Genomic DNA, 14,798 nt, shown 5'->3' on the forward strand with positions numbered 1-14,798 from the left:
GATAGCAAGTCAGCACATTTAGCCATTTAGTTCAAACTGAGCCTCTGAATAGCAATGACAGGGACTGGCTTTTGCTGCGGTGCCCGATCAGCCTGTCTTACAATTTCAAAAACTGCTGGGGTTTCCCTGCATAACCATGTCAAGACTAAGGGGACAGAGAATATCCAGTAATCAGCAGGTCTCTGGCTGAAAATGGCTTTTTGATGCCACAGATCAGAAAGACAAGACTAAGTCAAATAATCACAACCAAAGTAAGCAGAAGAGCATCTTCGAACGCACAACCTAACAAAGCTTGAACTAGAACTGCTACAGCAGCAGAACAACAATTCCAGCTTTCAGTCCTATCTGTGAAGGGAATAGAAGATTGAGAAAACTTAGCTTAGTTTGATGAAATCTTTCGTTTTGCTGTGAAATTTGGATGGTAGGGTCAAAATTAAATGTAAAAAGCATGAAAACAATGACCCATCCAGCTTTGTATCAAAGGTTCAGGCTGCTGGTGGTGGGTGTGTAGTGTTGTGGGGCATATTTTTTTTTATCATGGTTTGTGCCCCTCAATACCAGCTAAGCACCATCTAAATACCACACCCTATGTAAGCATTGGTGCTGCCCACACCCATCTTTTATCACCACAGTGAACTCATCTTCCTATGACTGAATCCAGCATGTCATAAAGCTCAAACTGGTTTCTTGGACGTGTATTTCACTGCAAAATAAATGACTTCACTAAGATCTGGTGACTGATCTCAATCCGATAGAACACCTTTGTGATACGGTGAAACAGGAGATTGTGCCATATTGACTGTCATGTCAATACGGACCATAGTTTCTGAGGAATTTTTTCAGCACCTTTTTAAATCTGTGCCACAAAGACTTTTGGTAGTTATGAAAGCAAAAATGGGATCCAACTAGGTAGGGATAAGTAATGTCTCGTTTAACGCTGCAGGTAATAAATGTGACTTGCATAGCTTAATATTGATGAGCAACAGAGAGCAGTATTACATTTGTTAATAGCTGTGACTATTTATAAGCCCTGCTCTGTGGAGCTGAAAAGTAACCCTCTTGACTTCAGTTGTCAGCTTGACTCTTCATGGAGCCCACCAGCATGTCACAAGCTGTTAATTTTACAGAGGAGGAGGGGAGAACTTTCTTGCTTATCATTTCCCAGTTACAATATGTCAATAACAATTACACAATATTATTCCAGCTGGCAGAGTGCTGGCTGCCAGAAGAGCACACGGAGCCCAGAGGTGTTGTAAAGGGCAGCAGAGTGTGACTGCACCAAATGGGAGAAACAAGTCTTCACAGCTGATTGGCCATGGACCTTCTAACTCAGAGCCTGATTGGCTACTTTTGCTAGTTGAGGGCAAACTGGTTGGTTCTGCTTTGTTCAGCTTTGTTATGCTGCCCAAGCTTTTGAGTCCACGATGTTTGTTTCAGGAACATTATACATGGTGTGTTTGACTGCCGATGTTTGCAACTTCAGTTACCAGTACCGCATTTAAACCTATAAACAGGGACATAAATACACTTATGATTCAAAGAATAAATTCACCATTGTTTTGGACAATAAGCAGATAACAAGAGTATTAACATACATATTGTGCTGTAATGTGTGTTGGTGGGGATGGTGGTTCTGTACTCTGTGGGTTACATTTTGGCTTGGGGGAGATTGGGCCATATTAAAATTACTAGGTTTACAGTTTATTTTGAGAATCTTTTACCAGGTGACATTGAATGGTGACCACTGGCTGGGAGAGTGGCTAAGGGGGTGGAGCAGGTCATCTACTTATCAGAAGGCTGTTGGTTTGATCCCTTGCTGCTCCAGTCTGCATGCTACGATATCCTTGGGCAAGATACTACCCCATTGTGTTCACTGGAGTGTGAAATTTAGAAAGTGCTTGTATGAATGGGTGAATGAGACATGCTGTATAAAGTGCTTGAGTGGATATATCAGTATGTATATAAGAACCTGTGCATTAAGGATACATGAGAGAAAACTGACTGGTTTCAGACTATGAATATACTAAGAGGCTGCATAAAGAGTCAGTATAAGACAAAGGTGAACTTTATTAATTCTACAGGGGAGACACAGAATAAATAAAGGGCTGGAAATGAGCATTTTTAGCTCTTTTCTAAATAAGTATTTTTGGTATACAAAGAGATGTTTTCACACCTTTGTATAAATTGGTGAGGTTCAAGTCAGGAGATTATGGCAGTCAATTCGAACATTCATGCCAGTTCTTAAGGAGGATCATTGTCCTCCTGTAGAACTTCTTCTCAGTTCCAGTTCTCAACAAACTGCCTGAAGTCTACGTCCAGAATTTGATTATTCTTAGCCAGATCCACTCTTCCCTCTATCTATTGTTATGTTACTTGAACTATTGGCTGCCACTCAATTCCAAAGCAGAATATTTCTGCTACTCTGCTTAACAGATTTTCATTTCTGCTCCTGAATTTCTCAAACACATGGCTCGGAAAGTGTGACCAATGAGCTCAGTGTGATTTTTTAGTTGTAATCTGACTTTAACTCATTTGTAGACTTTCATGATTCCAAAGAATCGTTCATGTAGGCTGTGTTTGCGCATCAGTGCTAGGTTAAATGCTGCACAGTTAAATGCTGCATCTTGTGTGTCAGCTAAATGTTTCTACAAAACTTGTTTGAAGTTTGACAGATAATGGCAGAAGAAGCTAATGGATAAAATATGATAGAAGGTACTTTTTAGAGTTATCAGGTATCATTATTGGCCTATATTGGGCCTATTAACTGATATATGCATGTCTTGTGGCAGATTGCTGCCCCTCCTTTAGCCTGGTCTGTTGGAGGTATCTTCCTGTTAGAAGAGAGTTTTTCCTTCCCACTGTTGCCAAATACTTGCTCATAAGGTTCTTTCTGATTGTCCCAACATACCCAAGAAACATGTCCTGGCTCTGCCCCTGTGTCTCCTTCCATTAGGAAATGTCAAAACCAACTCTTCTAGGAGGTATATAGGATGCATCCTAGTCAGATGGCTGAAGGATTATCTCCCTACTCTCACCCCCAACCAGTTGTGGCTGATAGTTGCCCATCTCTGAGCATTTTTCTGCTGAAGGTCACTTCCTGTTTTGTTATTGGGGTTTTCTGTCTTATTATCATAGGCTCTTTACTTTATACACTTCATTAAGCACTTTGAGACAACTTGTGATTTTTCATTCATGTAAATAAAATTGAATTAAACTAAATCAAATTGAATTGACCAATAATCCTGTGCTGGAAAAAAAGGTAGGTTGGAAGGAGAGATATTTTTTGTTGCAAGATTCCTTTGTTTCCTTTACACGAGGTGTGAAATAAAGCATCAGCATTGGTTAATGGCCATTTTTGAAACAATGTTTCAGTCCAAAGTTTTGCAGCACAGGGTGTTTGAAAAGTATGACTAAGGTTTCTAAAGCGACTGAAAAGGAATTATTTCTAAATGAAGACGTAGTTTGTTAACGGGTTCAGTGTTTTGCAAATGAATCAAAGAATACACTGCTTCTACAATCCTCTTATAACAAGTGTTGATCTCAATGAATAATTCATTAGAGATTTGCATGTAAAATGAAAAACCGTTTAATCCCTTTATATCTTTACCTTCATCTGTTCTGCACGGCGCCTGTTTTTACAGTGCATTAAGAGGAGATGAATTTGCCGGCTTCAACAGAGTCATTATGGAGCGACAGAAAATGTCAGCACACTAGCTGTACTATTCAGCACTTGGACTAATGAGCATTACTCTCTGGCGATTATCAATTAGTAATGAAGTGGCAAATTGTCCTATCAGGCAAAACCAGCAGTGTGAGCCCACAGACAGGAGAATGGGACCGCAGCAGGCCTTGCAGGCGGTCGGGATGCTGCTGCTTCTTTCTGCTTCCTCTCTGCATTTTATCCTTTCATCTTTCCCCCCTTTTTTCCTCCCCTCTACCTGACCTTGTGCACTTCTCAACCTGCTAAGAAAATGTGCAGTCTGACTCTGAAGATTGTCCTGTGATGAAATATTCAAAAGCTCTAATAAAATGGGAGGCAGCATCATTCAGTGGTCTTGTTTGTTGTTGTTGTTGTGTGTACAGAGCTGTGCAGCATTGAAAAGCTGATGGCAAAGACATAAGGTTGAAGATGGATAAAGAGATGGGCAAGCCATTAGCACTTTTAGCACAAGTGTAGAGACCCTCCAGATGTGTCTAACCTCATGATAAAAGCCTTTGTTTTATAAGTGAGTACATACAAAAGAGTGCAGGTTAACTGCATGAGCATAGTGTAAAACCGAGGCCCCTGTTCACCTGTTCTCTTTGGCTTAGTTGATTTAAGTTGTTTTGGTAAAACTCCATCTTTGCGCTCTAATAGTCTACTTGACCCTCTGGTCTTTTGTCTGGTGCTCATTCTGTTCAAAGCTAACAGGGAGTAGTATTGAGATGGTGATATAACTGTGAGGACTGTAATGTTTGCATAAATGTAAATGGGATGGAAAATGAATTTGTGGTTGATAGTCCATTAAGACACTAATGGGAACAGATTGTGTAAGCACTTTTGCCCAGTTATCACTGCAGCAAGTTTAAAACAGATAATCTCTTTTTTCCAGGTTTGTTTTCTTCTTCTTTTTTTATTAACCCTGGAGAACCCATGGGGTCAAATTTGACCCCATGGTTTCCCTAGAAAACCAATTGGGCCGGCTCTGACCCCATGGGTTCTCCAGGGTTAGGGTAAAGATGTGTTGGATTTTATCTCAGAAATAGCTAAACTTGTATTTGTGCTGAACTCTCCCCATTCCAGCACCGCTGCTCAGTAATTGTGTGTTTACTCTTGTCAGTGTTTACAGTCTGTGCCTGTAACTGTGTGGAAATCTATCCATCCATGTTCATGACTGGTTATCCAAGCCACAGTTTCTGGAAATCACTTTCCCAGCTGTCATAAGGTGAGAGGCAGGGTATACCGAGGGCAGGCCGTCAGTCTATCTTAATGTTTCAGTTTAAATATAGATTAGATAAACTAAAAAAATAAAATCTTTCAAAAATGCCCCCTTTTATGACTCTTACATCAGAACACATCAAATCAACAAATGACTGCTTTTAAGCTTTCTTTTACTTTCTTGTACTGGCACATAATGGACTTCATGAGAGAGACTGAAATAACACACATGCTATAGACTCCTTTGTTGTCCCACATTCAGTGTTCATAGAGTGGCTAAACGAAACATGAGCTGCATCCCAGGTTTAGTGACTGACAACCAGACAATGTGAAGAGAGACACAGCAAACAGCTTGGTTCATCTGACCACCAGCCAGCAGTTCATGTAACTATCTAAGTGCCTGCCAAATGCTTTTTATAGTACTCATAAGACACCTGCTGTCACAGAGATATGAGCATCAGCAAAGGTAGAAGTCACGGTAAGTGGTAAAGCTCTGTTATATGAGATAAGCATCACCTTTGCGTTGAAGTGGCGTTATACATGTTTGATCTCATTTAGAACCATTTGCCATCATCGTCTCGAGTTGTAAACACTGCCTGCGTGCTGTCATTTTCCTTTATCATGCCCATTTGGGCGATGTACTTTAGCTAATGTGATTTCCAACACCAGCAGACATAAGATGCAGTTTGTAATCATCTTATGCCATGTCAGAGAGAAAAAGTATTATAAATGTAATAATGCAATCGATGAAGGACGATGCACAGGAGCTAAAAAAAAGATGAACTACTGCACCACTGTGATCTGTGACTTCCATCTCAGTAGGTTTTCAGCTTTCATATGAGATGAATGATGAATTTGTCCTATCAGTCCTGGATATGCAGTAATTGTTCTCATTATTTATTCAATCAAAATGTTTTGAGACTAAAAAAATGTAATACAAATGTTTTTAAAAAATCTTTGTGGTTTAAATTTGGTGATCTCCCTCTTCTTGTGTAACCCAGATCTGTTTTCAGGGCGGCTGCTATATTTAATCTAGTTTGTCCCTTTGTCCCACTTTTCCCCAATGCCTGTTGGATTTCTTCCTGTGCATCAACAAGCAAAACTTGAACTTTATTTTTATGTTTATTTTTATGTGTTGGAAGTGAACAATGAGTGGTCAGAGTCCCATCATAATCAGTTCCATTTTTGGCAATGGAGGTTTAGCAGTCCTCAAAGAGTTGTGCTGTACAACATTATGGCAGTACTCTTACAAAACATCAGATCTATTATTCTCCAGTCTCACAGTTTTTTAAATAAGTAAAATGATACTTAAGTAAACTTCAGAATGCAATTTTCTAAAGAAAATGCAGTGTGAGCACTGCTAGCTGAATGGTTTGAGTTCAATTTTTATAATTGCTAATAATTTGTGTGTGTGTGTGTGTGTGTGTGTGTGTGTGTGTGTGTGTGTGTGTGTAGGTGTGTGTGTGTGTGTGTGTGTGTGTAGGTGTGTGTGTGTGTGTGTGTGTGTGTCCTTATCAGCGAGTGCGTGATATACAGAGAAAGAGGGGAACTGGCATCAAATTAGGAGGTAAAATAGTTTTAAATCTTTAACTGTTTTGTGCGTCTTGTTTTAGACTTTATGTTAGTGGGGAGATAAACTATACAGACTAAAAACAGAGACATTAAATGAGGTTAGACGACTTGAAATGTGGGAGAATCCACTAGAATCCACAGGCAGGTACGTAGTTTCAGTTCTAATGATCCAGTCACAAAATATGATTCCTAATGTCATCAACTGACTCCTTTGAACCGCCTGTCTGCTGAAGACAAATCCACCCATGAAAAAATCAGAACGCTCTATCATTCCCATAGATTTAAATTCACCAATTGAAAATAACTGCCAATAGCTTTCAGTTGGACTGAAGTAAATACTGACATACTGTTACACTGGGGCAAAGGTACTCCCTGTACCTGGATCCACACAGTTGAATATTTTAAAAACTAAAGTTAGAAATGAGAAAAATACAAGCTCACATGTCCAAAAGAATCTAATACGTTGAACAGTGTTGAAGGAAGTTGACGAAAAAATATCATGAATGTACTCAACACTTAATCAGCGTTTACACTAATAAACTTCTGTCTTTTTATCCAGAGCCAATTTCCTGGGCTGAATATGCTTACATGTTTGGTCGCCCATCCTATGTCCCTTTTAGTCCAGGAGAATCCCTGTATGTAAGTCAGTCGTGCTATTTTATAAGGACACAAGATGAAGTGTTTGTTTCAACATCATTTCCAAGGATATATTATTTGGAGTTATTATCACTGCCTGATATTCACCACACACATAGCAGACCAAATACTCTAATCTTTGTTTTACCTGATCAGCTGCCTTTGCTTCTCAAGGTTTAAGAGTCCATCAGAACATTTACTTTTTTCTAAAAGGCTGTCATGTACCTTTTAGTAAAAAGTAGCTTCCGTCTACCCACTTTACCATAAAGCCCTTTAGTAGAGTGTTTGACCGATGGTTGTCCTTCCTAAAGTCTCTCCTGTCACCACAAAGGACTCAAAGCTCTCATTTACAGTATAAACGTTGCACCACGACTCAGCTGCGAGTGCCACTACAAAGGATCTCAGTGCTTTTGAAATGAAATGCTTCAACAACATTTCTTTTTACATGAAAAAATGAGAACTCTTTAAATAAAAATGGGAAACTTTAAATGTCATTTTTATATAAATAAACTGTTTGCTCACCCTTTTATGTAGCATGAATCACAATGTTTTTTTCCTTTTTTGAGTGTAGCTGACAGCGTGAGAAGATGAATAATAGTAGCAGGAAGACAGCAGAACTCACTTTAAGTCCATGCTGTGCCACAGCTGGTGTTTGCACTCCTATCACTTACCATGTCTCTGAAGAACAGTCCTCGCGTCTGCTCTGCCTCTGCTGAGTATCTTGTTTGAACCGGCCCTAAAGATGATTTCAGGCGGAGCAGCCCATATTCACTAAGTGCTTTTCATATTGTGGCTGCTTCTCTGAAGTGTGGGGGAGAAAGCTGTTCACGTGGAGAGAAGCAGACTGCGTTTGTGTTGAGAGCAGTTGAAAGAGAAGTGGAAAGTAGACTGCAGAAATATTCGAATTTACCTGTTTTTATCTTTTTTTTTGTTGCACACCAGCTTTCAGATGCTACGTCTTTAACACCGAGTGATGTCATCTCTTCCAAACCTTATTGGCTGTGAAAATAAGCTGCTCTTAAGTCTGCATGGAAACATTTGAACCCCCCCACCCCACCTCATTTCAATCCCTCTCCTAGCTTTTCAGTCAACTACATCCTTTTTTCAGAATAAAATGGCAGCTAGTGAAGTGGCCACTCTCCCAAAGCATGTTATTACCTAACTGTCACACAGTCTGACTGTGTGTCAAAGCTAAGAAATCACACTGAGGTTTGACAGGTACGTGGTTGGAAACATCATCCTCATTTTAATATTTCTATGGCACACTGATGAGCAGGTACGAGAAAAGTTTATGGAGCTTAGCGTGAGTAATTCTGTACTAAGAGAGCGTGATTACTCCTAAAGTACTCCACTGTGTACTCTGGGCAGTGATGTATAGTTCTTTCTAAGCACAGTTGGAGACTCAGTTTGTAGAAAAATCTAAGAGTGACTTTAATACACAGTTAATATTAAATGTAGGCGATAATATAACATTTACATTCTTTCATTAAAGAGGTAGTGCTTAGTAAAGCAGTACAGCATACAATTATTTAATTAAAGAGGACCTAATATGATTGTTTTTATTGTTTGTTCTATTACTGCTGGTCAGTGTATACAGAAGTGTTTGCTCTGAGCCAATAGAACTCAGTTCTTTGCCATTTTTCTACTCTTGGGTGTGTATGATGGCAGAAGAAGGGCTTAACCTCTCCAAGGTCATCTTAGGTATGCAGCTGTGACTGTAGCAGCTCCACCCATTTACTCTTAAAATCTTTTGTTTTGAGGGGCAGCCAATCAGAAGGCATTTGCCGTTAAGGGAACGAAAGCAGCTTGTTTCAGACAAATAAAGGAGTGAGGGGCTGTACCAGAACCAGCATGAGCTAAATGAGGATTAATTTGGACTGTGAATCATGCAAAGCTAGAACAGGTCATCTAATAATCGGAGGTTGGTGGTTCGATTTCTGGCTGCTTCAGTGTGCATGCCAGACGTCACATCCTCCGTCTTAACCTTCTGTCTTATTTGGTAGTGCTACAGTCTACAAACCATACACCCAAGCAGCTTTCACTAGTATCTTGTGAACCTTCCCATTCACTCTTGCAGCTATCCTTCTATGATAATTGTCTTCACCCTCTCCACCCTGCTTGCACTCACTTCTTCACCTCTCTAACCTCTCTTTCTCTCTCTCTCTGTCTGCTTTGGACTGTTGATGTTTAAATGTAGCTACCTTCACTATCTCTATTATTTGCATGTCCACCTTTCCACCTGTCTCCTTCTCCTTCACATACATATTCTGCCTTGCTTGTACTGACTTTAATTCATCTTCTCTAAAATTATATTCTATTATTTTTTCATCGCTCAAAATAAGTGTCACACTCGCAAAAGCCGGTATACCCGCTGAAACGCCGTACATTTATCGAGACTTTCAACCCCAGGTAGGCCAATTATGGATCTCCTTAAAATGCGGCCTTTAAGGCTGCAGACCCTGAATTGGGATACATCCCTTATTGACAACTTTTCACACGGTTGCTGTACGCACACAGCCGGCTGTAGCTTTTCAGCTCACAACCCGACACATACCAACAACAACTCAACAGCATAGATAGCACAGACATTAAGGCGGCAAGGTGTGATTGCGGGTGCCGCTCGGGTGCGTCCACCTCCCCTGCAGCGGCGCTGCAGACCACGCCCCACCACACACATTAACCAGGTAAAATACATATTTAGGCAGAATTTTGCAAATATCTATTTTTCATTTTTAGCAGCATAGTGCTTTTTTCCAATTATTTTTTAAAAGTCAGGTCAAGGCTCCAAGAGCCCAAAGGCGATATAAGGGTGGCGGTCTTAAAGGTTGCTGACCCCTCACCTAGACAAACAGTCCTTTCCTCTTCCTTCAGTGTTCAGTATTGCATACAACTCGTAATAACAGTAAGCTTGAAAATAAGAAAGAGAAATGAGTTTAAAAAAATAATGAATGATCAAGATGAGAATTGTTTCAACCTGGCCATGAAACCAAAAAAACATTCATAAATGTGTTTCTGCAACCGGTTGTCAGTTTTGTTCTCATAGATCAAGTAAGGTCTTTGCCATTTTAATGGTCCCTCTCAGTGTATTTTGATGTTGTCAATTCTCAACCAGAAACCACTAAATTTAGACCACAGGCTAGCTAGCCTGTCAACACCCAGCAGACAAATTGTGTTGGGTCAGACTATCACAGCTGTTAATCAGGGATGCTTCACTGGAAGATATCATTTAGCATGTGGTCTCCCCATTCTCTCACTTTTTAGCTCTTTTTCAACCGAGGCTTGCAGTCACTGTTCTCAAGCTGTTGCTTTCAGCTGTATGTTGTATTCTCCACTCTTGTATTCCCCACCCTAAAATAGATCCATTATACTGTTAACAACAGGCTCAGAGACGGGGAAATTACACCAAGCTGATCTAGGTCCTTTTCATGTAATGCTGAACCCTAATTTAAAACTCTAAATTGGAAGAGTTCTCCTCAAGATATTACGCCTCTTCTTACCCCACATTTTTGAACCGTCCAATTTAACAAACTTTCAGTGCTTCGGTGGGATGAAAAAATTTTTGAGTAATGATTTTATTCTGTCAGTTTTGCAAAGCAATTCATTATACTAAATCTCACAGTTGCAACTTAGCACCCAACTGATTTCATAGAAACGGTGATTGAGTGTATGCTCTTTCAGCCTGGGCTCAATGCTACATTGAGGGAGAGAATGAGCTAAAGTTACCAGATCTGAGTGGGGCAGATGCTTGCTGGTTAATTTAGCATGAATCCTGGACCAGTACCACCTTTTTCCTTGCTCATAATCAATCGACAAAGAATGTTGCACTGCTGATCAGTCATACTGCCAACAGTATCTCTTCCAAAGGCAGATAGGTCTCAATAAGCTAAGAGAAAGCTAAGAGAAAGCAAAAGATTCACTGCAAAACAAATTGATCTTGCCCAGGTTCAGAATCTGTTTGAGTGGTGCAAGCACGTACGGTTAGTCTATACGTTTGTGGACAAATAGTCTTCTCACTTTTTTTTTTGTAGTTTTCTCTCTGTACACTATGACAGAGGATTTAAAATAAATAAAAATGTAATTAAAGTACAAAATCCCAGCTTTATTTCAGTGGAATTGACAAAAATATTGCATCAACTGTTTATGAATTATACACATTTTTATACATAGAGGCTTGAAAGTAACTGGACAAGCTAAACAAGTTTTAATATAAGGCCTTTTTTAAATTCTTGGGGTTGCAGTCAGTGGCCCATGCATATCTGCAAATGTTGTGTGTTCTCCTTTGAGAAGTAACCTTAGACACTGATGCTAGCATCGTGTTACATCTGTAGTGTTGTGTGCTCTGTATAAATTGCTTTTTAAAATGTTTTACTAAGGCTTTGCTTGTATCTGCAAGTATTTTTTGACATACAATTACTCGATACCAGAAAAATCTCTCAGCTTCATAGCGTTCACAGACCAGCATGCATTTCATCTGTTTTTACAGCTCAAATGCTGCACGAGTTGTTTTTACACTAAAAACTGAGCTGAGCTCCTCTTAGCTTACAGTTTTTTCTGATTGCTTAAGCACATTTTTTGTAACTATTGGCTATTTTTGCAAAACTCTACACACAAATAAGAAAACCTGTCACCCAATTTTCAAAACATTGTAGTTCTCTTGCAAAAGCGAACACAGCTAGATTACAGTTTTTTACAGACGCTAGGACACATTTCTCAATACTTAGGTCACTTTTGCAAAACTCTTCACACAATTCTCCTAACTGACCTTCAGCTTGGCAAAGCAGTTCATTTCACATTCAAAATGCACTACAACTACCAAAACACTTTATTCAGGTCTCAAATAAACTCATTCTTCCAGAACACTAGCAAAGGTTGACAGCCGACAAACACACTTTGTCACCCACAAAACAATGACCTAAAAAACACTAACAACATGTAACATTACACAGTGTTTTCTTGTGTAAAGCAAGGACACATCTCTGTTTATAATTTCAATATATGTTACTGGAATGAATCAGACATCATGCAGAATTCGTTAATATTTGTTTATGTATTTTTATTTTTTTGCACTAAGTAATCCCAAAATACAAGAATTTGTATACACACCATCCACTGATACACATACAATAATAATGCTAATCTACTCGGTCTTCTCCATTTGGCCACAGGTTCTCATCCACATCACATCTTATGTCATCTAGGGCTCGCCCCCTCCCAGCCACTCTTCTTCCTCTTTCAGCCACTTCTCCATTTTTGGCTGGGTCCATGTTTACATCACAAAACAAACCTATTCAGCAGTTGTCTCCTTTTGTAATGAAATTGAAGGAGTAACACCTGTGTAGATGTTCATCTACAATGAGAATCAGCTGTGGCTGGTTAAACTGCATTTTTAGATTTAAAATATGTTTCAATACAGTTTTTCTCCATTGGTTTGGCTCATTTCTTGAAACAGAAATTACATTCTCAAAATAACATGGACAAACCTCCAAACCTCTTGGCAAATGTTCACAACAGAATGGCATTTCTCATTCATTTTATCAAATGGCAAATGCCTTAGTACATGTCTCAATTGTCTCAGTGCATCTTTGCAAATGATTAAGTACAAGTAGCCTACAGTTATACAGTTAGTCCACATTTAGCACATTTTCCAAATGAATAGATCTTGTAGATCTAAAGTGATTAGTTGATTCTCAGTCTAATGATCATTCTCTCCAAAACATGTCAGCATGATTTCATTGTATAAGTACTCGCATGCACAACCGTCTGTTCAATTGTCAAAATTGGTCAAGAACATAATACCATGAATACCATATATGAATTTCTTTGAATATTTGACAAACTGATGACAGTCATTGACAGTCAGGTGAAACTAGGTGTCACACACAGGTGTGTTCCATGATTGTGTGCTGCCAAACACAGATATATAGAGCTTGACCAGAGCCAGTCCGATCTCTGAACATGGATAGACAAGGCCAAGCAAACGGACAAGGGGAAGTTCTTCCTCAAGGAAGAGGAGGAAGAAGAAGAAGAAGAGGAGGACTGAGAATGCGTGGTGGAGGAATAGGGGGAAGAGGAGGCCGAGGAGCACGAAGACACAGTGCTGTCCCGAATGAAATTCAGGCCACAATTATAGACCATGTCATAAACCATGGCCTCACAATGTCAGAGGCAGGTCGTCGAGTGCAGCCTAATGTGCCTCGCTCTACAGTCTCCTCCATCATCCAAACCTTTCGCAGGGAAAACAGGTATGTACTCTATGTAATCTATAATGGAATTATATGTTATATAGGACAGGGCACTATGCGTGAGGCAAAAAATGTATAACTTACTGTAGAGATTTTGTGTGCATCTGCCTACAGTGGTAGGTCTATACTAGCAGGTGGAGAGGACTAGTGGAATGTTTTGATACTAAATATGACAAGAAATATATTGAACAAATTACTGTAAACTATGGAATTACCTAATTCATACAGTTTAGAGAAGTATTCCAGTCACTGTGCAGCGGGAGAATTAGTACAGCAACCACTGAATAAGTCCTTGTTTTTTGATTTTGTGTTCATACAATTTACTACTGTAATGTACATTTTCTTTTTACATATGTATGAAACTTTCTTTGCGTGTGAATAAAAAATGGTTATCATTTCCTTGGTAGTGTGAGTGCAATCTGTGATGTCAAACCTTGGAGGCTACTCTTTTCTGTGGTATATTGTTGGTCCTCTGCCATAGTGACAAAACATCTAAACATTTTGTATGGCAGTACTCACACAATGCCAAAGGGACGATGCATTTTGGGGGCACTGACTCTTCAGATTAGAAAGAAATGTAGTTTTGACACATGAGTGAACTGTTTTAGGGGAGATATGAGCTTTTGCAGGTGGACCATGTTGTTGTGATCAACCATCCAGGTTTATTTTGACAAAAGCACCAAGAATGATGAGAATGTCCGATCTGTGTCGAGAAATGAGCCAAAGCTATTGAGAAGGATCTTTGCCATTTTGGAGACACTGACTGTTTAAATGAGAAAGAGATTTAGATTGAAGCCTGAGTGAACAGTTTTGGAAGAGATATGAGCATTTGCAGGTGAGCTATAGTGTTGTGCTAAACTGTAAGAGTGTTTTGCCAAATGATCTTAGAGTTTTGAGAATGTAATTTCTGTTTCAAGAAATGAGCCAAACCAATGGAGAAAAACTGTAAAATATTGCTGTTGAATTTTGCTGTCTTATTCAGTTTTGCATTATGTTATTGTTTTGACCATAAGTTTTAACAGTTTTGAAAACAGTATGTAAGTACATGCAAAATGTCCTGTATGTACAAAGATTTTTGGCAGTTGTTGTGTCTGAGTGAGAAAATAATTCATGAAATTTGAGAGATGTAGTCATTGAATGCATTTTGTGCCAAAACAATGATAACTGATCCTCAGTTTAGCCCACATAGACTTCTGTTGTGCTCACTGTGTGAGGAGTTTTGCAAAAGTGACCTAAGTATTGAGAAATGTGTCCTAGCGTCTGTAAAAAACTGTAACTCTTCACACCTTTGTAAAAATGGTGTTTTCGTATCAAACAGTACACACAAGCCATCATCTACTAAGCACACAATGCGCCAACTGCACACTGATGGTATGAATACAAAACACATCTGGCTTTTGCTTTCTCTGTGTACAGATGTCAATTTGAGG

General features: G+C 39.3%; 1 protein-coding gene across 2 annotated transcripts in view; it reads left to right on the forward strand.

Moving 5' to 3' along the window:
- Positions 1 to 14,798, forward strand: part of zmat4a (zinc finger, matrin-type 4a) — a 187,297-nt gene that overhangs the window by 125,857 nt on the left and 46,642 nt on the right. The window lies entirely within an intron of this gene.

Source organism: Neolamprologus multifasciatus, chromosome 12, assembly GCF_963576455.1.
Source record: "Neolamprologus multifasciatus chromosome 12, fNeoMul1.2, whole genome shotgun sequence".
Classification (NCBI taxonomy): Eukaryota; Metazoa; Chordata; class Actinopteri; order Cichliformes; family Cichlidae; genus Neolamprologus; species Neolamprologus multifasciatus.